The 21,679-nt window shown below is 48.4% G+C and overlaps 1 non-coding gene and 1 pseudogene across 1 annotated transcript; both read right to left on the bottom strand.

Moving 5' to 3' along the window:
• Positions 1 to 20,334: 20,334 nt before the first annotated feature.
• LOC134988516 (U1 spliceosomal RNA) lies at positions 20,335 to 20,489 on the bottom strand (annotated as a pseudogene).
• A 152-nt stretch (positions 20,490 to 20,641) lies between these two features.
• Positions 20,642 to 20,805, bottom strand: LOC134988514 (U1 spliceosomal RNA). The gene has a single exon (XR_010193958.1). It is a non-coding gene; the product is annotated as a U1 spliceosomal RNA (small nuclear RNA).
• Between the last annotated feature and the right edge of the window lie 874 nt (positions 20,806 to 21,679).

Genomic DNA, 21,679 nt, shown 5'->3' on the forward strand with positions numbered 1-21,679 from the left:
CTCACACACTAGTCCCCGGGTACAGCCCCCAACCCCCGGGATACCCGCAGCAACAAAATGGTGATTCAGGAAACGCCCCTACCTATGAGACCATGCCTCCTTTTTACCATTGCGCTGCTTATCTGCGCGCACTGCATTACAATCTCCCTCGCCGCCTCTCTGGGTGTCATCAGTGATAGTGACACCTCTGCCATGCTTGTAGCAGCTGGTTCTAAGATCTACGCCTCCAGCCCTGAGTGTTTTCCCTTGTGACTTGTTGATCATCATAGCGAAGCAGATGCTTACAGAAAACTGCAGGGGCTTAGATTGAAAAGAAAAACATTGACGAACCCATCATTTCAGCGACAGGGTCTGCCACACGACTGACTGAAATGACTGGTTGGTTTGGGCCCCCACCAAAAAAAAATCAATCAATCTCTCCTTGCACAAACTGGCTCTACAGAGGCAAGATGTCCACCTCATCATCCTCCGATTCCTCACCCCTTTCACTGTGTACATCCCCCTCCTCACAGATTATTAATTCGTCCCCACTGGAATCCACCATCTCAGATCCCTGTTTACTTTCTGGAGGCAATTGCTGGTGAATGTCTCCACGGAGGAATTGATTATAATTAATTTTAATGATCATCATCTTCTCCACATTTTCTGGAAGTAACCTTGTACGCCGATTGCTGACAAGGTGAGCGGCCGCACTAAACACTCTTTCGGAGTACACACTGGAGGGAGGGCAATTTAGGTAGAATAAAGCCAGTTTGTGCAAGGGCCTCCAAATTGCCTCTTTTTCTCCACCATTCTTTCAAAGGTGACAGAATCATATGCAGTGACAGTAGACGACATGTCAGTAATCGTTGCCAGGTCCTTCAGTCTGGACCAGATGTCAGCACTCACTCCAGACTGCCCTGCATCACCGCCAGCGGGTGGGCTCGGAATTCTTAGCCTTTTCCTCGCACCCCCAGTTGCGGGAGAATGTGAAGGAGGAGCTGTTGACGGGTCACGTTCCGCTTGACTTGACAATTTTCTCACCAGCAGGTCTTTGAACCTCTGCAGACTTGTGTCTGCCGGAAAGAGAGATACAATGTAGGTTTTAAATCTAGGATCGAGCACGGCGGCCAAAATGTAGTGCTCTGATTTCAACAGATTGAATCCTGGTTAAGCAAATTAAGTGCTCCATCCACAAGTCCCACATGCCTAGTTGAATCGCTCTGTTTTAGCTCCTCCTTCAATGTCTCCAGCTTCTTCTGCAAAAGCCTGATGAGGGGAATGACCTGACTCAGGCTGGCAGTGTCTGAACTGACTTCACGTGTGGAAAGTTCAAAGGGTTGCAGAACCTTGCACAATGTTGAAATCATTCTCCACTGCGCTTGAGTCAGGTGCATTCCCCCTCCTTTGCCTATATCGTGGGCAGATGTATAGGCTTGAATGGCCTTTTGCTGCTCCTCCATCCTCTGAAGCATATAGAGGGTTGAATTCAACCTCGTTACCACCTCTTGCTTCAGATGATGGCAGGGCAGGTTCAGGAATGTTTGGTGGTGCTCCAGTCTTCGGCATGCGGTGGCTGAAGGCAGAAAGTGGCCCGCAATTCTTCGGGCCACCGACAGCATCTCTTGCACGCCCCTGTCGTTTTTTAAATAATTCTGCACCACCAAGTTCAATGTATGTGCAAAACATGGGACGTGCTGGAATTTGCCCAGATGTAATGCACGCACAATATTGGTGGCGTTGTCCGATGTCACAAATCCCCAGGAGAGTTCAATTGGGGTAAGCCATTCTGCGATGATGTTCCTCAGTTTCCGTAAGAGGTTGTCAGCTGTGTGCCTCTTATGGAAAGCGGTGATACAAAGCGTAGCCTGCCTAGGAACGAGTTGGCAATTGCGAGATGCTGCTACTGGTGCCGCCGCTGCTGTTCTTGCTGCGGGAGGCAATACATCTACCCAGTGGGCTGTCACAGTCATATAGTCCTGAGTCTGCCCTGCTCCACTTAACCACAGACAAGTGGACATTGGGTACAACTGCATTTTTTAGGACACTGGTGACTCTTTTTCTGAGGTCTGTGTACATTTTCGGTATCGCCTGCCTAGAGAAATGGAACCTAGAGGGTATTTGGTACCGGGGACACAGTACCTCAATCAAGTCTCTAGTTGCCTATAAATTAACGATGGATACCGGAACCACGTTTCTCACCACCCAGACCTGAGTTATCCGCTTTGCAGCAGGATGACTGCTGTGATATTTCATCTTCCTCGCAAAGGACTGTTGGACAGTCAATTGCTTACTGGAAGAAGTACAAGTGGTCTTCCGACTTCCCCTCTGGGATGACGATCGACTCCCAGCAGCAACAACAGCAGCGCCAGCAGCAGTAGGCGTTACACTCAAGGATGCATCGGAGGAATCCCAGGCAGGAGAGGACTCGTCAGACTTGCCAGTGACATGGCCTGCAGGACTATTGGCTCTCCTGTCTAAGGAGGAAATTGACACTGAGGGAGTTGGTGGTGTGGTTTGCAGGAGCTTGGTTACAAGAGGAAGGGATTTAGTGGTTAGTGGACTGCTTCCGCTGTCATCCAAAGTTTTTGAACTTGTCACTGACTTATGATGAATGCGCTGCAGGTGACGTATAAGGGAGGATGTTCCGAGGTGGTTAACATCCTTATCCCTACTTATTACAGCTTGACAAAGGCAACACACGGCTTGACACCTGTTGTCCGCATTTGTGTACAGCATGCATACCTTCATGTCCCCATTTATCCACCTCATCAGGCGTAACTCAGATTTGCGGTACAGGACTGTCATTGCCAATTTCAGACGTTGCTGTTTGGTCTCTCCATGGCACTGAGAATTTTCACCAAGGTAATGGCGGAAATGATGGTGCTCCTGTGCAAGCAAGGTGTCACAATTATCCCGTACTTGGGCGATCTCATAAAAGCGAGATCAAGAGAGCAGTTGCTGAACAGCGTATCACTTTCACTGAAAGTGTTACAGCAACACGGCTGGATTCTCAATATCCCGAAGTCGCAGTTGATTCCTACTACTCGTCTGTCTTTCTTGGGCATGATTCTGGACACAGACCAGAAGAGGGTTTATCTCCTGATAGAAAAGGCCCAGGAACTCATGACTCTTGTCAGGAACCTATTGAAACCAAAACTTGTGTCAGTGCATCACTGCACTCGAGTCCTGGGAAAGATGGTGGCATCATACGAGGCCATTCCATTCGGCAGGTTCCATGCAAGGACTTTCCAATGGGACCTACTGGACAAGTGGTCCGGGTCACATTTACAGATGCATTGGTTGATCACCCTGTCCCCCAGGGTCAGGGTATCACTCTTGTGGTGGCTGCAGAGTGCTCACCTTCTCGAGGGACGCAGATTCAGCATTCAGGGCTGGATCCTGGTGACCACAGACGCAAGCCTCCAAGGTTGGGGAGCAGTCACACAGGGAAGAAATTTCCAAGGTCTTTGGTCAAGTCAAGAGACTTGTCTTCACATCAACATCCTGGAACTAAGGGCCATATACAATGCCCTACGTCAAGCGGAGACCTTACTTTGCGACCAACCGGTTCTGATCCAGTCAGACAACGTCACCGCAGTGGCTCATGTAAACCGCCAAGGCGGCACAAGAAGCAGAGTGGCGATGGCACAAGCCACCAGAATTCTTCGCTGGGTGGAGAATCACGCAAGCGCACTGTCAGCAGTGTTCATTCCGGGAGTGGACAACTGGGAAGCAGACATCCTCAGCAGACACGACCTACATCCGGGAGAGTGGGGATTTCATCAGGAAGTCTTTGCACAGATTACAAGTCGGTGGGAACTGCCACAGATAGACATGATGCCGTCCCGGCTCAACAAAAAGCTACAGAGGTATTGCGCAAGGTCAAGAGACCCTCAGGCAGTAGCTGTAGACGCCCTAGTGACACCGTGGGTGTTCCGGTCGGTCTATGTATTTCCTCCTCTTCCTCTCATACCCAAGGTGTTGAGGATAATAAGACAAAGAGGAGTGAGAACAATCCTCATTGTTCCAGATTGGCCACGGAGGACCTGGTATCCGGATCTGCAGGAAATGCTCACAGAAGATCTGTGGCCTCTCCCTCTAAGACAGGACCTGTTGCATCAGGGGCCCTGTCTGTTCCAAGACTTACCGCGGCTGCGTTTGACGGCATGGCGGTTGAATGCCGGATCCTAGCATTCCGGTTGAGGTCATCCCTACGCTGATAAAGGCTAGGAAGGATGTAACGTTAAAACATTACACCGTATATGGCGAAATTATGTTTCTTGGTGTGAGGCCAGGAATGCTCCTACGGAAGAATTCCATCTGGGCCGTTTCCTTCACTTCCTACAAACTGGAGTGAATTTGGGCCTAAAATTAGGCTCTATTAAGGTCCAGATTTCAGCCTTATCCATTTTCTTTCAAAAAGAATTGGCTTCTCTTCCAGAAAATCAGACTTTTGTAAAAGGAGTGCTGCATATTCAGCCTCCTTTTGTGCCTCCGGTGGCACCTTGGGACCTTAACGTGGTGTTAAGTTTTCTAAAATTACACTGGTTTGAACCACTTAAAACAGTGGAGTTAAAATATCTCACATGGAAGGTGGTCATGTTATTAGCCTTGGCTTCGGCTAGGCGAGTGTCGGAATTAGCGGCTTTGTCACATAAAAGCCCATATTTGGTATTCCATGTGGATAGAGCGGAATTGCAGACCCGTCCTCAATTCCTACCAAAAGTGGTCTCATCTTTTCATATGAACCAACCTATTGTGGTGCCTGTGGCTACGCGTGACTTGGAGGATTCCGAGTTACTTGATGTGGTTAGGGCTTTGAAAATTTACGTGGCCAGGACGGCTAGAGTCAGGAAAACTGAAGCGCTGTTTGTCCTGTATGCAACCAACAAGATTGGTGCCCCTGCTTCAAAGCAGGCTATTGCTCGCCGGATTTGTAACACGATTCAGCAAGCGCATTCTATGGCTGGATTGCAGTTACTGAAATCGGTCAAGGCCCATTCCACGAGGAAAGTGGGCTCTTCTTGGGCGGCTGCCCGAGGGGTCTCGGCACTACAGCTGTGTCAAGCTGCTACTTGGTCGGGTTCACACACCTTTGCAAAATACTATAAGTTTGATACCCTGGCTGAGGAGGAACTCATGTTTGCTCAATCGGTGCTGCAGAGTCATCCGCACTCTCCCGCCCGTTTTGGAGCATTGGTATAATCCCCATGGTCCTTACGGAGTCCCCAGCATTCTCTAGGACGTTAGAGAAAATAAGATTTTAAACCTACTGGTAAATCTTTTTCTCGTAGTCCGTAGAGGATGCTGGGCGCCCGTCCCAAGTGCGGACTACTTCTGCAATACTTGTATATAGTTATTGCTTCAATAAGGGTTATGTTATATTTGCATCGGTCCTGCACTGATGCTATGTTGTTTTTTCATACTGATAACTGGGTAGTTTATCACAAGTTATACGGTGTGATTGGTGTGGCTGGTATGAATCTTGCCCTGGATTAACAAAATCCTTTCCTCATACTGTCCGTCTCCTCTGGGCACAGTTTCTCTAACTGTGGCATAGAGGGAGGAGCCGTGCACACCCAGAACTAAAGTCTTTCTTAAAGTGCCCATGTCTCCTGTGGAGCCCGTCTATCCCCATGGTCCTTACGGAGTCCCCAGCATCCTCTACGGACTACGAGAAAAAGATTTACCGGTAGGTTCAAAATCTTATTTTCTACTTTATTCTTTTCTATCCTAGTTTATTACGACCAACTCTCATCCAAGGAGTTTGATATTCTACTACCTGCATGCAATTTAAATTGCTTAAATTGTTTATATGGTTGATTTGTCCTTCACAATCCATAATCTGCAACTTGGATGTACTTGTGTCATTGAAAATCTTATAATAAAAATGTATATACAGATACTCAACCTGTATATTGAAAAAAAAAAAAAGTTATAAGACATATGCATTCAATATTTGAAGAAACAAAATAAAATAAAGCTATCTATTGGGTTTCACAAACAAGCACATTGGAAGACTTGACTACTGTTAAAAGACATGCATTACATGGTATAGAGCCACAAACCACAATGTAGTAAAATAAAACCAAACTTACATGTGTATCAAACCTATGTGAGGCTTACATTGATAGTGCAAGATCAACACTCTATCAACTGTGCAAACTAGACTGCACATAAATGCCATAAAATTTATCTGAGATTTTAGTAAATCAGGCCCGTTGCTGTCCGGGTCACGCAGCCGTCACGGCCCGCCCCCATACGGTCCGGTCATGTCTGCGTTGTCCTGACTGTGCCCCCAAAATGGCGGCACAACGCCGCTGGCCCGACTCCTCCTGCCTAGTGACCGCCTCTGCCTGTCAATCAGGCAGAGGCGCTCACTGGGCAGAGATGCTGATCGCATCTCTGGCATGTGCCGGTGCACTGCGGCACCAGCACACACGCACTTCAGACCTGATCTCCTGTTGTGTGAATATGCACAGCAGGGATCAGGTCTGAATATACAGCTGTCAGTAAGGCAGGGATGTGCTGCTGCCAGTGAGGCAGGGATGTGCTGCTGGTAGTGAAGCAGTGATGTGCTGCTGTCAGCGAAGCAGTGCTGTGCTGCTGTCAGCGAGACAGGGATGTGCTGCTGTCAGCGAGGCAGGGATGTGCTGCTGTCAGCGAAGCAGGGATGTGCTGCTGTCAGCGAAGCAGGGATGTGCTGCTGTCAGCGAGGCAGGGATGTGCTGCTGTCAGCGAGGCAGGGATGTGCTGCTGTCAGCGAGGCAGGGATGTGCTGCTATAAGTGAGGTAGGGATGTGCTGCTGTCATTGAAGCAGGAATGTGCTGCTGCAGTGAGGCAGAGATATGCAGCCCACTATCTCCCTATCACCCCTGCCTGAGTCACACACTTTCCCTGTCACCCCTGCCTCAGTTACCCACTATCTCCCAGTCACCGCTGCCTCAGTCAACCACTATATCTGCGATCCCTGCCTCAGTCACCCACTATACCAGTCACCCCTGCTTTAGTCACCCACTGTCACCCTATCACCCCTGCTTCAGTCACCCACTATCCCTGTCAACCCTGCCTCAGTCACCCACTATCTCCCAGTCACCCCTGCCTCAGTCAGCCACTATCCCTGTCACCCCTGCCTCAGTCTCTTACTGTCCCTGTCACCCCTGCCACAGTCATCCACTATCTCCCTATCACCCCTGCCTTAGTCATTTATTATACCTGTCACCCACTTTCTTCCCATACTTACCCAACCCCTTCCTATCACCCCTCCCTCAGTAACCCACTATCTCCCTGTCACCCACTATCTCCCAGTCATCCCTGCCTCAGTCACCTACTGACACCAGTGCAGACATTTCTGCTGCGGCCTCTCCACTCTCCAGCGTGAACGTCCTGACGACTGAGGAAATCCGCTTCCTAGTTGAGGACTCCGGAAATGAACACTGCCGATATTGCTGTCAGATGACTTTCTACCCAACGGAGGATTTTTGATACTTCCAGCTTTGCCATGCAGTTTCGAGTGCCGCCTTGATGATTTGTGTACACTACCGTGGTGGCGTTGTCAGATTGTACTTGAACAGGCCTGTTCTGTACTAGAGGCAGGGCCAGTGTCAATTAATTGAACACTGCCTGCAATTCCAGAATGTATATCAGGAGGAGAGATTCCTCCCTGGTCCACTGACCCTGGAGAAAGTGTTGCTCCAACACCATGGCCCAGCCCAAAAGACTGGCATCCATTGTCAGGAGGACACAGTTGGAGATCCAGAAGGGATGGTCCCTGCTCAACTGTTGGACCTGTAGCCTCCAGCTCAGTGTCAGACGAACCTCCGGAGTCAAGGAGATCATTTGAGACATCATCCGATGAGGCAGGCCGTCCCACTTGGAGAGGATTAACCTCTGCAGAGGGCGGTAATGAAATTGAGCGTACTCTACCATATCGAAAGCCGACACCATGAGGTCTAGTACTTGCATCGCCATGTGTATCAACACTCTTGGGCGAGAGAGGACGATACTGTCCTGAATTTTCAGGACTTTCTCTGGAGACAGAAACAATTGTTGGCTGTGTGTGTCCAGCAGTGCCCCTAGGTGCACAATGTTCCGAGCAGGGACCAGCGAGGACTTTTTTCAGTTGATGAGCCACCCGTGGACTTTTAGGAATTGGACCGCCAGTTCCAGATAACTGTGGAGAACCTCTTGGGAGTTCACCAGGATCAGCAAGTCGTCCAGATTTGGCAGGATCCTGATTCTCTGATGGTGAAGGGTCGTCATCACGGCCATGACCTTGGTGAATATCCGAGGTGCCGTGGCCAAACCAGAAGGCAGGACTTGAAATCCAAAAACAAACCAGGCACAACACTGCTTAGCTTCCATCATCAGATGAGATTGGACCAGTGGCGTAACTACTGCCCCCGCAGTCCTCGCGGTGGCTTGGGGGCGAGGGGCTGCGGGGGCGCCACTGATTTACAGCAGACTGACATGCGGACGAGCGTCCGCATGTCAGTCTGCAGTCTCCTTCCCTCCGCCGCTTTTTGGAGGGACACGGAGGGCACACAGCGCGCCTCCCTGTGTCCCTCCTGCTGCATCATCTCCGGCGGCCGCGGGTCTAATAGGGGGAAGTGCCGTCCGTGAGCTCTAATTGGCTCACGAACCAGCACTTCCCCCTATTAGACCCGCGGCCGCCGGAGATGATGCAGCAGGAGGGACACAGGAGAGACGAGCTGTGCTCTCCGTGTCCCTCCAAAAAGCGACGGCGGGGGGGGGGGTAAATATCTGGCACTGGGGGCATATATGGCACGGGGGGGGGGAGGGAGGAATATCTGGCACTGGGGCATTTCTGGCACTAGGGGGAATATCTGGCACTGGGGGCATATCTGGCACTGGGGGGGATATCTGGCACTGGGGCATATATGGCACTGGGGGGGAATATCTGGCACTGGGGGCATATATGGCACTGGGGGGGGTATCTGGCACTGGGGGCATATATGGCACGGGGGGCATATATGGCACTGGGGGGAATATCTGGCACTGGGGGCATATATGGCACTGGGGGGGAATATCTGGCACTGGGGGCATATGTGTACCTGGCACATGGGGGGGACGACTATATTTGGCACTGGGGCATGTAAGTACCTGGCACCGTGGGGGAATATCTGGCACTGGGGACATATGTGGCACTGGGAGCACAGCCCTAGCAACAAGGACTACCTCCTAGCAACGAGCATGACACCCAGTGCATGAAACATCTGGCAACGAGCATGACACCCAGTGCATGAAACACCTGGCAACGAGCATGACACCCAGTGCATGAAACCCCTGGCAACGAGCATGACACCCTGAGCATGAAAACCCCTGGCACCGTGCATGGAACCAAGAGCATGAAACCCCTGGCAACGAGCATGACACCCAGTGCATGAAACCCCTGACAACGAGCAGGTAATTGAAAAGTAATTAGAAGCCTTACTGTAGGACTTAATGTGTAATGGGCATTACGGTGTGTGGCATAATGTATCACGGACATTGCGGTGTGTGTCATAATGTGTCGCAGGCATTACGGTGTATGGTATACTATATCGCGGGCATTGTGATATGTGGTATAATGTCTCAGGGTCATTGCAGTGTGTGGCATAATGTATCACGGACATTGCGGTGTGTGTCATAATGTGTCAGGCATTACGGTGTGTGGTATACTATATCACGGGCATTGTGGTATGTGGTATAATGTCTCAGGGTCATTGCAGTGTGGCATAATACATAACGGGCATTGCGATGTGTGGCATAGGGTATAACGGGCAGGGCATTGCGGTATGTGTCACAGGCATTACGGTGTATGGTATACTATATCACGGGCATTGTGGTATAATGTCTCAAGGTCATTGCAGTGTGTGGCATAATGTGTCACAGGCATTGTATGTGCTATAATGTATTGGGCATTGCAGTGTGTGGCATAATGTATCACGGACATTGCGGTGTGTGTCATAATGTGTCACAGACATTGTATGTGCTATAATGTATCAGGGGCATTGCAGTGTGAAGCATAATGTATAACGGGCATTGCGATTCCTGTCATAATGTGTCACAGGCATTACGGTGTGTGGCATAATGTGTCACAGACATTACGGTGTGTGGCATAATGTGTCGGGGGCATTACAGTGTGTGCATATTGTGTCGTGCATTATTGTGTGCGGCATAATGTCTAAGGGCCATTGCAGTATGTGGCATAATGTATACTGGGCATTACTATAAGGAGGAAAAATGACAAATAATGTAAGGGGCATGAATCAGGATTATTTTTCTTTCCTGTGGTGGCAAACGTATGGGCGTGCAGGTTGCAAAACTGGGGTATAAGGTAGTCTTTTCCTGCAATGCCACGCCCCTTTATGCGAAACCACGCCCACTCCAACAAAACCACGCCCCTTTTTTGACGCGCGCGCCTTAGGCGCGCGCATATTTATCCCTTTCTTGCTCCCAATTATGGAGCATGAAGGGGGGGGGGGGGGCGCCGAAGAATTTTTTGGCTTGGGGGAGAAAAATTTCTAGTTACGCCACTGGATTGGACATATCCAGTGTGATGCGGCTGTAGATGATTTTTGCTGTTTCTAACTTCTACATCAATGAATAAGTTTCAAAATAGAATGCATCAAGAGAACGGTGTTGGTAGTATAAAACTACCTACAGCACCTGGTATTCCCAGGTGGTCTCACATCCAAGAACAAACCAGGCCTAAGATCAGGTGATATTGGGCATATACAGTGTGGTGTGGCTGTAGATGAGCTTAGTGGTTTCTGTTAGAGTTCTACTTCTAACTACTCGTACATAAATGAATAAGCGGACGATTTATTAAACCTGGTGAAATGATAATTTGCATGGTGATAAAGTACCAGCCAATCAGCTCCTAATTGCCATGTCACAGGCTGGGTTTGAAAAATGACAGTTAGGAGCTGACTGGCTGGTACTTTATCACCTTGCACTTTATCAGTTCCCCAGGCTTAATAGATCTGCCCCAATGTTTCAAAATGGAATGCATCAAGAGAACGGTGTTGGTTTTGTAAAAATACACACAGCTCCTGGTATTTCCTGGTGGTCTCCCATCCAAGTACTAAAACCAGGACCAACACTGCTCAGCTTCCATGATCAGGAGAGATTGGGCAAATCCAGTGTGCTGTGGCTGTAGATGAGCTCGTGGTTTCTGTTAGAGCTCTTCTACTTCTAACTTCTGGTACATAAAAGAATATGTGTAAAAATTAAATGTACAGTACCAAGAAAAGGGTGTTGGTAGTTTAAAAACACCTAAAGAATCTGATAATACATGGGCCCTCATTCCGAGTTGTTCGCTCGCAAGGCGAATGTAGCAGAGTTACACACGCTAAGCCGCCGCCTACTGGGAGTGAATCTTAGCTTCTTAAAATTGCGACCGACGTACGCGCAATATTGCGATTACAAACGAGTTAGCAGTTTCAGAGTAGCTCCAGACTTACTCTGCCTGTGCGATCATTTCAGTGCTTGTCGTTCCTGGTTGACGTCACAAACACACCCAGCGTTCGCCCAGGCACTCCCACCGTTTCCCCGGCCACTCCTGCGTTTTTTCCGGAAACGGTAGCGTTTTCAGCCACACGCCCCTGAAACGCCGTGTATCCGCCCAGTAACACCCATTTCCTGTCAATCACATTACGATCGCCGGAGCGAAGAAAAAGCCGTGAGTAAAAATACTTTCTTCATAGTAAAGTTACTTGGCGCAGTCGCAGTGCGAACATTGCGCATGCGTACTAAGCGGATTTTCACTGCGATGCGATGAAAAATACCGAGCGAACAACTCGGAATGAGGGCCATGGATGGGAGACTGCTTGGTAGTAACAAAGTCCAATACTGCTTTGCTTCAAAGATCAAATGAGATTGGGCATATCCAGTGTGGTGTGGCTTTAGATAAGCTTTGTGGTTTCTGTTAGAGCTCTTCTACTTCTAACTACTGGTACATTAATGAATATGTATAAGGTTGTAGTTTATCCAATATCCCTTTACTACCTTACCTCCCCCCCCCCTCCCCTCCCCTCCCCTCCTTATAGCTTCCTTTGTTCTCTCCTCCTCGTATGTGCGTTATTTGTTTTCTCATACGTCCTAGAGGATGCTGGGATCACATTAAGAACCATGGGGTATAGACGGGATCCGCAGGAGACATGGGCACTTTAAGACTTTCAAAGGGTGTGAACTGTCTCCTCCCTCTATACCCCTCCTCCAGACTCCAGTTTTAGAATTGTGCCCAGTGAGACTGGATGCACTACAGGGGAGCTCTACTGAGTTTCTCTGAAAAGACTTATGTTAGTTTTTCTTATTTTCAGGGAGGCTGCTGGCAACAGTCTCCCTGCTTCGTGGAACTTAGGGGAGAGAAGTATGACCAACTTCTAGTGAGTTCAATGGCTCTGCTTCTGGCTGACAGGACACCATTAGCTCCTGAGGGTGCTGATCGCTGGGTACGCCTAGATGCCCACTCCCGTAGCCTGCCATCACCCCCTTACAGAGCCAGAAGTCAGAAGACAGGCGAGTAGCAGAAGAACAGAAGACTTCTTCTCCAGTGATGGCATTCTGAGGTACCACGCAGCGAGCGGAATGCTGTGCGCCATGCTTCCACACAAACACAGGCACTGCAGGGTGCAGGGCATGTGGGTGGGTGGGGGGGGGCACCCTGGGCAGCATAAATTCCTCACAAAAGGCTGGCAAAAGTGGACATTAGTGCCTGGGCACTGTCCTTACCCCGCCAGCGTAATTAATTATTTGTTTCTGAGCGGGACAGAAGCGTGCCATTACAGCGGCGGGGCTTCTTCCTCACCTCACCAGCACATCTATAGAGCGTTACAAGTCTATCACTATAGAGTTTATTATTTCCCAGACTGTGTACTTTTGGCGCTGGGTTGTGAGCTGAAAAATCCTCTCTGTCCCTCTGACAGATTTACTGTAGGTCTATCCCCCATAAGCCGATGTGTCTGTGGGTACTTGGTACATGTGTGTCAACATGTCGGTGGCTGAATGTTTTTCCCAAGAGGAAACTATATTAGGAATGCAGACATATGATGGTGGCCCTGTTGGCACCACCAATAACTGACTGGGTGAAAGTTTCAATAATATCAGAGTGAGGTTGGATAAATCTGTGTCCCAGACACAGACGTAGAGAATAGATGTGATGTTCATGGCTATGCTTCTTTTCCCTCAGGCCCGCAAAAATGTTACTACACACTGATACTGACTCGGATACTGATTCCTATGTCGACCATAATATTTCCTGATTAGATCCAATATTGGCAAGGAGCATTCAGTACATGATTGTGGATATTAAGGACATATTAACATCACTGAGGACCCTGCTGTTCCTGACAAAGGGGTCTATATGTATGTATATATAGATATATAATGAAAGCTGATGTAACGTTTCTCCATCTCTGTTTGAGAAAGTCTGGGCCAGCTCGACAAGATGGCTTCAAATCCCCAAAAGGTTTCCGATTGTTTATTCATTTCCTGCTGCGGACAGAATAAAGTGGGAGTCACCCCCTGTTCTGCACGGGGCCCTGTCACAAATCCAGCGGATCGTATGCAGGAAGCTACATTATTTCTAGTTATGTAACCACGGGTACATTACTTAGACCTGCCATTACATGCGCATGGGTGAGTAGTAGTATTCAAGAATTGGTCGAATACCTTGTCTTCCGATATAGATATCTTGGAGAGATGGGATAATCCTTACGTTGGATCATATCAAGGACACTGCAGCATACTTACGACTGCAAGGGATATAGGACTCTTGAGTTCACGGGCCAATTTCATGGCAGTCTCGGATAGGAGGGCATTGTGGATTCACCAAGGGAATGCTGATGCTGACTCCAAGAAGAAAGGGAGTCTCTTCCCTATGAAGGTGAAGCCTTGTTTGGTGACTGCCTAGTTAATTTGATCTCGGCAGCTCCCGCAGGTAAGTCAACCTTCTTGCCCTATGTTCCCTCTCAACGGATGAAGACGCATCATTGTCTAACGCAGTCATTTTGTCCCAATAGATATGCAAGAAGTTAAGATTCCCCTTTCTTTGCAGGTAGAGGAAGGAGAAGAGGGAAGAGGTCTGTAGCCTCTTCAAGATCGCAGGAGCAGAGATCGTCCTCTGCTTCTGCCAAATCCACTGCATGACGCTGGGGCTCTCTTGCAGGAGCCCACACCAGTGGGGGCACGTCTAAAACACTTCAGTCAGTTCTGGATTAATTTGGACCTGGACTCGTGGGTTTTACAAATAGTGTCACAAGGGTACAAACTGGGGTTTCAAGACGTTCCCCCTCACCGATTGTTCAAATCGGCCTTAGTCAGCAGGGAGAAGGTTTTTATTCAAGCCTCTTCGCGCTCCCGAAGCCAGACGGCTCAGTCAGACCAATCTTAAATCTGAAATCCCTCAATTTCTACCTAAAGAAATTCAATTTCAAGATGGAATCTCTCAGGGTAGGGATCTCCAGTCCGGAGGAAGGAGATTTCATGGTTTTGGTAGACATAAGGATGCCTAATTACATGTTCCCGTTTAGCCACTGCATCAAGCTACCTGAGGTTTGCAATTCAGGATTGTCATTACCAATTTCAGACGTTGCCGTTTGGTCTGTCCACGGCTCCGAGGATTTTCACCAGGGTGATGGTGGAAATGATGGTTCTCCTTCGCAAGCAAGGAGTCACAATTATGCCGTACTTGGATGATCTCCTGATAAAGGCGAGATCCAGGGACCAGTTGGTGCAAAACATCTACTCTCCCTGACAGTTCTTCAACAACATGGTTGGCTCCTAAACTTGCCAAAATCGCAGTTGGTCCCAATGACGCGGTTGTTGTTTTTGGGAGTCATACTGTTAGGCGCCGGGGTCCGCTTGATGGTCTGCGCGGCCCGGCGCCTAGCAACTAGAGACGCCGTGCACGTACAGCCGCCGGCTCCCTAGCAACGCTAGACGCCGGGCGCGCTGAGCCGCACGGACCCTAGCAACGGGGACGCCACTGGCGGACCGCGTTCCCCGTTGCTAGGCTTTAGGAAATTAAGATATTCACCTGCTCTCTGGCCGTGCAGCAAGGCAGCTGCACGGCATTTATTCTAATCAGCCTTTAGCAGCTGATTGGAGGACTCCTTGTTAAATACACTCCCAGGGCTTCTCACAGACGCCGGTAATAGCTTCCTGCATGCTGCCTTTGTTTGCTGAGAGTCTGTTTCCAGTCCTGCTGTATCCGGTCATTCCAGTCCGCAGAAGTCCGGTATTCGGGAGTTGTCATCTCATCCCAAGAGGTCGTTTGGTTCCCTGGAGTCCTGACTGATCACCGTTTTATATCCAGTGGTGTTCGTGAGTTGCGGCTCTGCCGTGTGTTGCGGCTCAGCCGCTTTACCTTTTATATTTTGTGTTTGGAGCATTTGCGGAGGGTTCCGCTTCCACAAGTCCTCTCTGGTACTTGGCGGTGCCGGGTAGGAGAATTGGACAAGTGGATATTTTGGTTGTCCTTTTTCCTGGCGGTTTCTCCGCACATATTATAGTTTTGAGTTTGCTTAGCCCCTGGCCTGGTTGTTTAGTTAGAGGGCCTCTTGTTATCACCCTGTCTCGGGTTTCCCTTTGTCTCTCATTAAGACCGGGGGGCATCGAAGTTGGGCAGACATAATCCGCCCTTCAAACGCGGCTGCCAAGGGCTCAAGAAACCATAGTCTCGCAGGGGATTTCTGACAACACGGGTAAGACAACAGAGTTAGGGCGCCAGGGGCTATTTTCCTGTCCTGCTCCCTTCCCCAGCATTCCGTTCCAGTGCTCCAGTCCTTGCCATAAGATCTTCTCTGACCAGAGTGCTGGAATCATAACATTATTACCGGCCATACCAAAACTTAAAATTAAACGGGGTTTAATTTTTTCTCATTCAGTTTTGTGAGAGTTTATCGGCCTCATGAATCCAACAGGTTTAGTGCCAAATCCTGGTCAGCTCTTAGTCAGCCAGATTCAAGAACTTACTCAGATGGTTCAGGATCTTTCTCTTCGGGTGAAGTCGCAGGAAGATCTTTTGCGAGCTTCCCCAAGGGTAGTCCCTGAACCAAAGATGCATTTGCCTGACCGTTTTTCTGGTGATAGAAAAGAGTTTTTTAATTTTAAAGAATCCTGTAAACTTTATTTTCGTTTAAGACCGACTTCCTCGGGTACTGAATCTCAGCGGGTCGGGTTTATTATTTCTTTGCTCCAGGGGGATCCTCAGACCTGGGCATTTGGTTTAAGAGCAGAGGATCCGGCATTGTTGTCAGTTGACGCTTTTTTTGAGTCTTTAGGGCTCTTGTATGATGACCCTGATAGAGAGGCGTCCGCTGAAAGTCAGTTGCGCGCTCTCAGACAGGGTAGAAATCCTGCAGAGGTTTATTGTACGGAGTTTCGCCGTTGGTCGAACGACTGTGGCTGGAATGACCCAGCCCTGCGCAGTCAGTTTCGCCTCGGCTTATCAGAGTCTATAAAAGACAGTCTCCTTCAGTACCCCGCTCCTGAGACTCTCGATAAACTCATGGAGCTTTCTATTAAGATTGATCGTCGTCTCAGAGAGCGGAGGGCTGAAAAAGGAGCACCTGTAAGGTCAAGTCCGTGTGTAAATTCCATTCCTGAAGACGTAGAGGAGACCATGCAGATGGGTCTCTCCCGGCTGTCTCCTGAAGAAAGAGCCAGAAGGCAAAATTCTGGTCTTTGTCTGTACTGTGGGGGTAAGGGACATTTTGCTCGTAATTGTCCGAACAAGTCGGGAAACGCTTTGACCAGGTGAATTGTGAGGGGGTTCACCTAGGTCTGCAGCTTATCTCCTCGAATAACTCCCTTTTAGTCCCAGTTAAAGTTTCCTTTGGCAGCCTCAGTTCTTCGGTGTCGGCTTTTGTTGACAGTGGAGCTGCAGGAAACTTTATGGATTTAACTTGGGCTAAGGCCTTAGGCATTCCTCAGTTACCTTTGGGTAGGTGTGTCACCATGCATGGCTTAGATGGGAGTCCGCTGTCTAATGGGATTATTTCTCTCCGTACACCCCCTGCACTACTTACAGTAGGAGCTCTACATTCCGAGAAAATCGAGTTCTTTCTTACATATTGCCCAGCAGTTCCAGTTGTTCTGGGTCACCCTTGGCTGGCCTTTCATAATCCCACCATTGATTGGCGGTCGGGGGAGATTTCACATTGGGGTACTTTTTGTGATAAGGAATGTATCACGTTTCCAGTCAGAGTAGCAGCTATCATTCCAGAACTCATTCCGGTGGAATACCAGGAGTTTGCTGATGTTTTCTCCAAAGGCAATGCGGACATTCTGCCTCCCCATCGGCCTTATGATTGTGCTATTGAGTTAATTCCTGGTGCCGCATTGCCAAAGGGAAGATTATATGCATTATCCGGGCCAGAAACTGCGGCTATGAATGATTATGTAAAGGAGAGCCTTGAGAAAGGATTTATTAGACCATCAAAATCTCCTTTAAGTGCAGGCTTCTTCTTTGTGGAGAAAAAGGATGGCTCGCTTAGACCTTGCATTGATTTTAGAGCCCTGAATAAGATCTCAGTTAAAAACACCTATCCTTTGCCGTTGATTTCTGTACTCTTTGATCAGTTACGTTCTGCTGTGATTTTTTCTAAAATTGACCTTAGAGGAGCGTACAACCTCATCCGAATTAAATCTGGAGATGAGTGGAAAACGGCCTTCAGTACTCAGTCGGGTCACTACGAATACCTGGTGATGCCGTTCGGCCTGTCCAATGCTCCGGCAGTTTTTCAAGACCTCATTAACGATGTGCTCCGTGACTTCCTAGGGAAATTCGTGGTCGTTTACTTAGACGACATCCTGATTTTTTCTAAATCAATGGAACAACATGTTACCCAGGTGCGTCTGGTTCTTCAAAAGTTATGTGAGAATCATTTATATGCCAAGCTGGAGAAGTGTGAGTTTCATGTCACGGAAGTATCTTTTTTAGGGTACATAATTTCCCCTCAGGGATTTTCCATGGAACCAAAGAAACTCCAGGCCATCCTTAGTTGGGCGCAACCCACCAATTTAAAAGCAATTAAGCGTTTTTTAGGGTTTGCGAATTATTATAGGAGGTTCATTCATTCTTTTTCTGACCTGGTTGCTCCCATTGTAGCTCTGACAAAGAAAGGAGCGGATCCTACCAACTGGTCGCATGAAGCTGAGTTGTCCTTCCGGGCCTTGAAACAAGCCTTTGTCTCGGCTCCAGTCCTCAGACATCCTAATCCGGAATTGCCCTTTGTGGTGGAGGTTGATGCCTTGGAGGTTGGAGTGGGGGCTATCCTTTCTCAAAAGGATCCGGAGTCTCTGGAGTTACATCCTTGTGCCTTTATGTCCAGGAAATTCTCCTCCGCTGAATCCAACTATGACGTTGGTAATCGGGAGTTACTGGCGGTAAAATGGGCTTTCGAGGAGTGGAGGCATTGGCTGGAGGGAGCAAAACATACTATTTCGGTATTGACTGACCATAAGAACCTGCAATACATTGAATCGGCTAAGCGGCTTAATGCCCGGCAGGCACGTTGGGCATTATTTTTTACGCGTTTCAAATTTATAATCACTTTCAGGCCTGGTTCCAAGAATACTAAGGCTGATGCCCTGTCACATAGCTTTCTTCCGGTTCACAATAACAATCCTGTTACCCCCATACTTCCATCTTCGGTCATCTGGGCGGGCCTCACACAAGATTTATTTACCCAGTTAAAACAGCTTCAACACCAAGCTCCTAGAATTACTCCTGCTGGTCGTCTTTACGTCCCTGAGTTTTTGAGAGTTACTGTTTTAACGGAATTCCATGATAACAAAGTTTCAGGGCATCCAGGAGTCTCTAAGACATTGGAGTTAGTCTCTCGCTCAGTATGGTGGCCTGGTCTTTCTAAAGACGTCAAGGAATTTGTTTATTCATGTCAGGTTTGTGCACAGCATAAGGTTCCCCGTTCCTTGCCCATCGGGCAACTTATGCCCTTAAATGTTCCTCTCAGGCCATGGTCTCATATTTCTATGGATTTTGTGGTTGACCTTCCCCTTTCAGCCGGATTCCGAGTCATATGGGTGGTAGTGGACCGTTTTAGTAAAATGGCTCATTTTATTGCTCTTCCCCGATTGCCTTCTGCCCAAGGGTTGGCAGTTTTGTTTCTCCGCCATGTATTCAGGCTTCATGGGTTGCCTACTGATATTGTTTCTGATCGGGGTCCACAATTCATCGCACAATTCTGGAAATGTTTTTGTGCCTCATTGAAGATGAAATTGTCGTTAACATCCGGTTACCACCCACAATCCAACGGGCAAACCGAACGAGTTAACCAATCATTGAAACAATATTTGCGCTTGTATTCAGCCAAACTCCAGAATGATTGGTCCGAGTTTCTTCCGTTGGCTGAATTTGCTTACAATAATTCTTGTCATTCCTCCACTAAAGAGTCTCCATTCTTTTCAGTTTTTGGTTTTCACCCCAGAGCTAATTCTTTTTTTCATCATTCCTCAGTCTCCTCGCTTACCTTAACCTCCCATCTCAGAGCCATTTGGAAAAAGGTGCACCTTGCTCTCAGAAAAGCGGCCTTTCGAGAGAAGAAATTTTCTGACAGGCTCCGACGTCCTTGCACTTTTAAGGTGGGAGATAGGGTGTGGTTGTCGACTCGCAACATCAGGCTTCGACAATCCTCAGCTAGACTGGGACCCAAATTTATTGGGCCATTTCTTATTATTAAAAGAGTCAACCCAGTTGCCTTTCGGTTACGTTTACCAAGATCTCTCCGGATTGGAAATACGTTTCATTGTTCCCTGTTGAAACAATACGTTTCTTCCAGTAGATTTCCTCGGAAGATCTCTCAGGGTAGATCTCCAGTAGATGTACAGGGACAACAGGAGTTCTTGGTAGAGAAGGTTCTCGATTCCAAATTGTCCCGGGATCGGCTGTATTTTCTGGTTCACTGGAAAGGCTATGGTCCGGAGGAAAGGTCTTGGGTCCTGGATAAGGATCTTCATGCCCCGAGGCTCAAGAGGGCATTTTTTCGGGAATTTCCTCAGAAACCTGGCTTTAGGGGTTCCTTGACCCCTCCTCAAGGGGGGGGTACTGTTTGGCGCCGGGGTCCGCTTGATGGTCTGCGCGGCCCGGCGCCTAGCAACTAGAGATGCCGTGCACGTACAGCCGCCGGCTCCCTAGCAACGCTAGACGCCGGGCGCGCTGAGCCGCACGGACCCTAGCAACGGGGACGCCACTGGCGGACCGCATTCCCCGTTGCTAGGCTTTAGGAAATTAAGATATTCACCTGCTCTCTGGCCGTGCAGCAAGGCAGCTGCATGGCATTTATTCTAATCAGCCATTAGCATTAGAGACCTGAGACAAAGAGATCTGAATTATATGAGAGCCGACCAGAGGAAACACAAATTATGCAGTCAAGTGTCCCACATTTGGGGAAATCGCAGATGCAGCACACCCAGAGTGCAATGGGTGAGCCTTGCCCTGGGAGAAGCACCTTCCTGATCATACCTGGCAGGTAAGTAGGAGTTGGGCAAGAGCTGAGGAGGGTCGCTGCTCGGGCACCCCCCTGTCAAGTGAAGGAGATCCAACTGAGGCAGCACAAGAGAACTCTCGAAAGAAGAACAAGGCTAGAGGAAGATCTGAGACACAGAAATCTGGCTTTTACCAGAGCTGACCAGAGGAAAGCACAAACACAGTCCCCCACTACCACAAATAATGCAGTCGAGTTTCCCACATTTGGGGAAATCACAGGGGTCAGCATACCCAGAATGCAATGAATGAACCTCACCCTGGGAGAACAATCTTCATGACCATGGTATCTCCTATGCAAAATAAGTATGATTTGGGATAGGGCTGGGGAGGGCCGCTGCTCAGGCACATCTCTGTCAAGTAAAGGAGATTCAACTGAGGCAGCACAACCTAACCGTGGTTTTTTTTTCATTCTTTATACCGTCATAGTGTCATACTAGTTGTTACGAGTATACTACTATCTCTTTATCAACCAGTGTACAGTGCGGTAGTTCACGGCTGTGGTTACCTCTGTGTCGGCAGTCGGCAGGCAGTCCGTCCATCCATAATTGTATTATAATATATACCACCTAACCGTGGTTTTTTTTTCATTCTTTATACCGTCATAGTCAGTCATACTAGTTGTTACGAGTATACTACTATCTCTTTATCAACCAGTGTACAGTGCGGTAGTTCACGGCTGTGGCTACCTCTGTGTCGGAACTCGGCAGGCAGTCCGTCCATCCATAATTGTATTACAATATATACCACCTAACCGTGGTTTTTTTTTCATTCTTTATACCGTCATAGTCAGTCATACTAGTTGTTACGAGTATACTACTATCTCTTTATCAACCAGTGTACAGTGCGGTAGTTCACGGCTGTGGCTACCTCTGTGTCGGAACTCGGCAGGCAGTCCGTCCATCCATAATTGTATTACAATATATACCACCTAACCGTGGTTTTTTTTTCATTCTTTATACCGTCATAGTCAGTCATACTAGTTGTTACGAGTATACTACTATCTCTTTATCAACCAGTGTACAGTGCGGTAGTTCACGGCTGTGGCTACCTCTGTGTCGGAACTCGGCAGGCAGTCCGTCCATCCATAATTGTATTATTATAATATATACCACCTAACCGTGGTTTTTTTTTCATTCTTTATACCGTCATAGTGTCATACTAGTTGTTACGAGTATACTACT

The sequence above is a fragment of the Pseudophryne corroboree genome, unplaced genomic scaffold (assembly GCF_028390025.1).
Source record: "Pseudophryne corroboree isolate aPseCor3 unplaced genomic scaffold, aPseCor3.hap2 scaffold_1072, whole genome shotgun sequence".
In the NCBI taxonomy this organism is placed as follows: Eukaryota; Metazoa; Chordata; class Amphibia; order Anura; family Myobatrachidae; genus Pseudophryne; species Pseudophryne corroboree.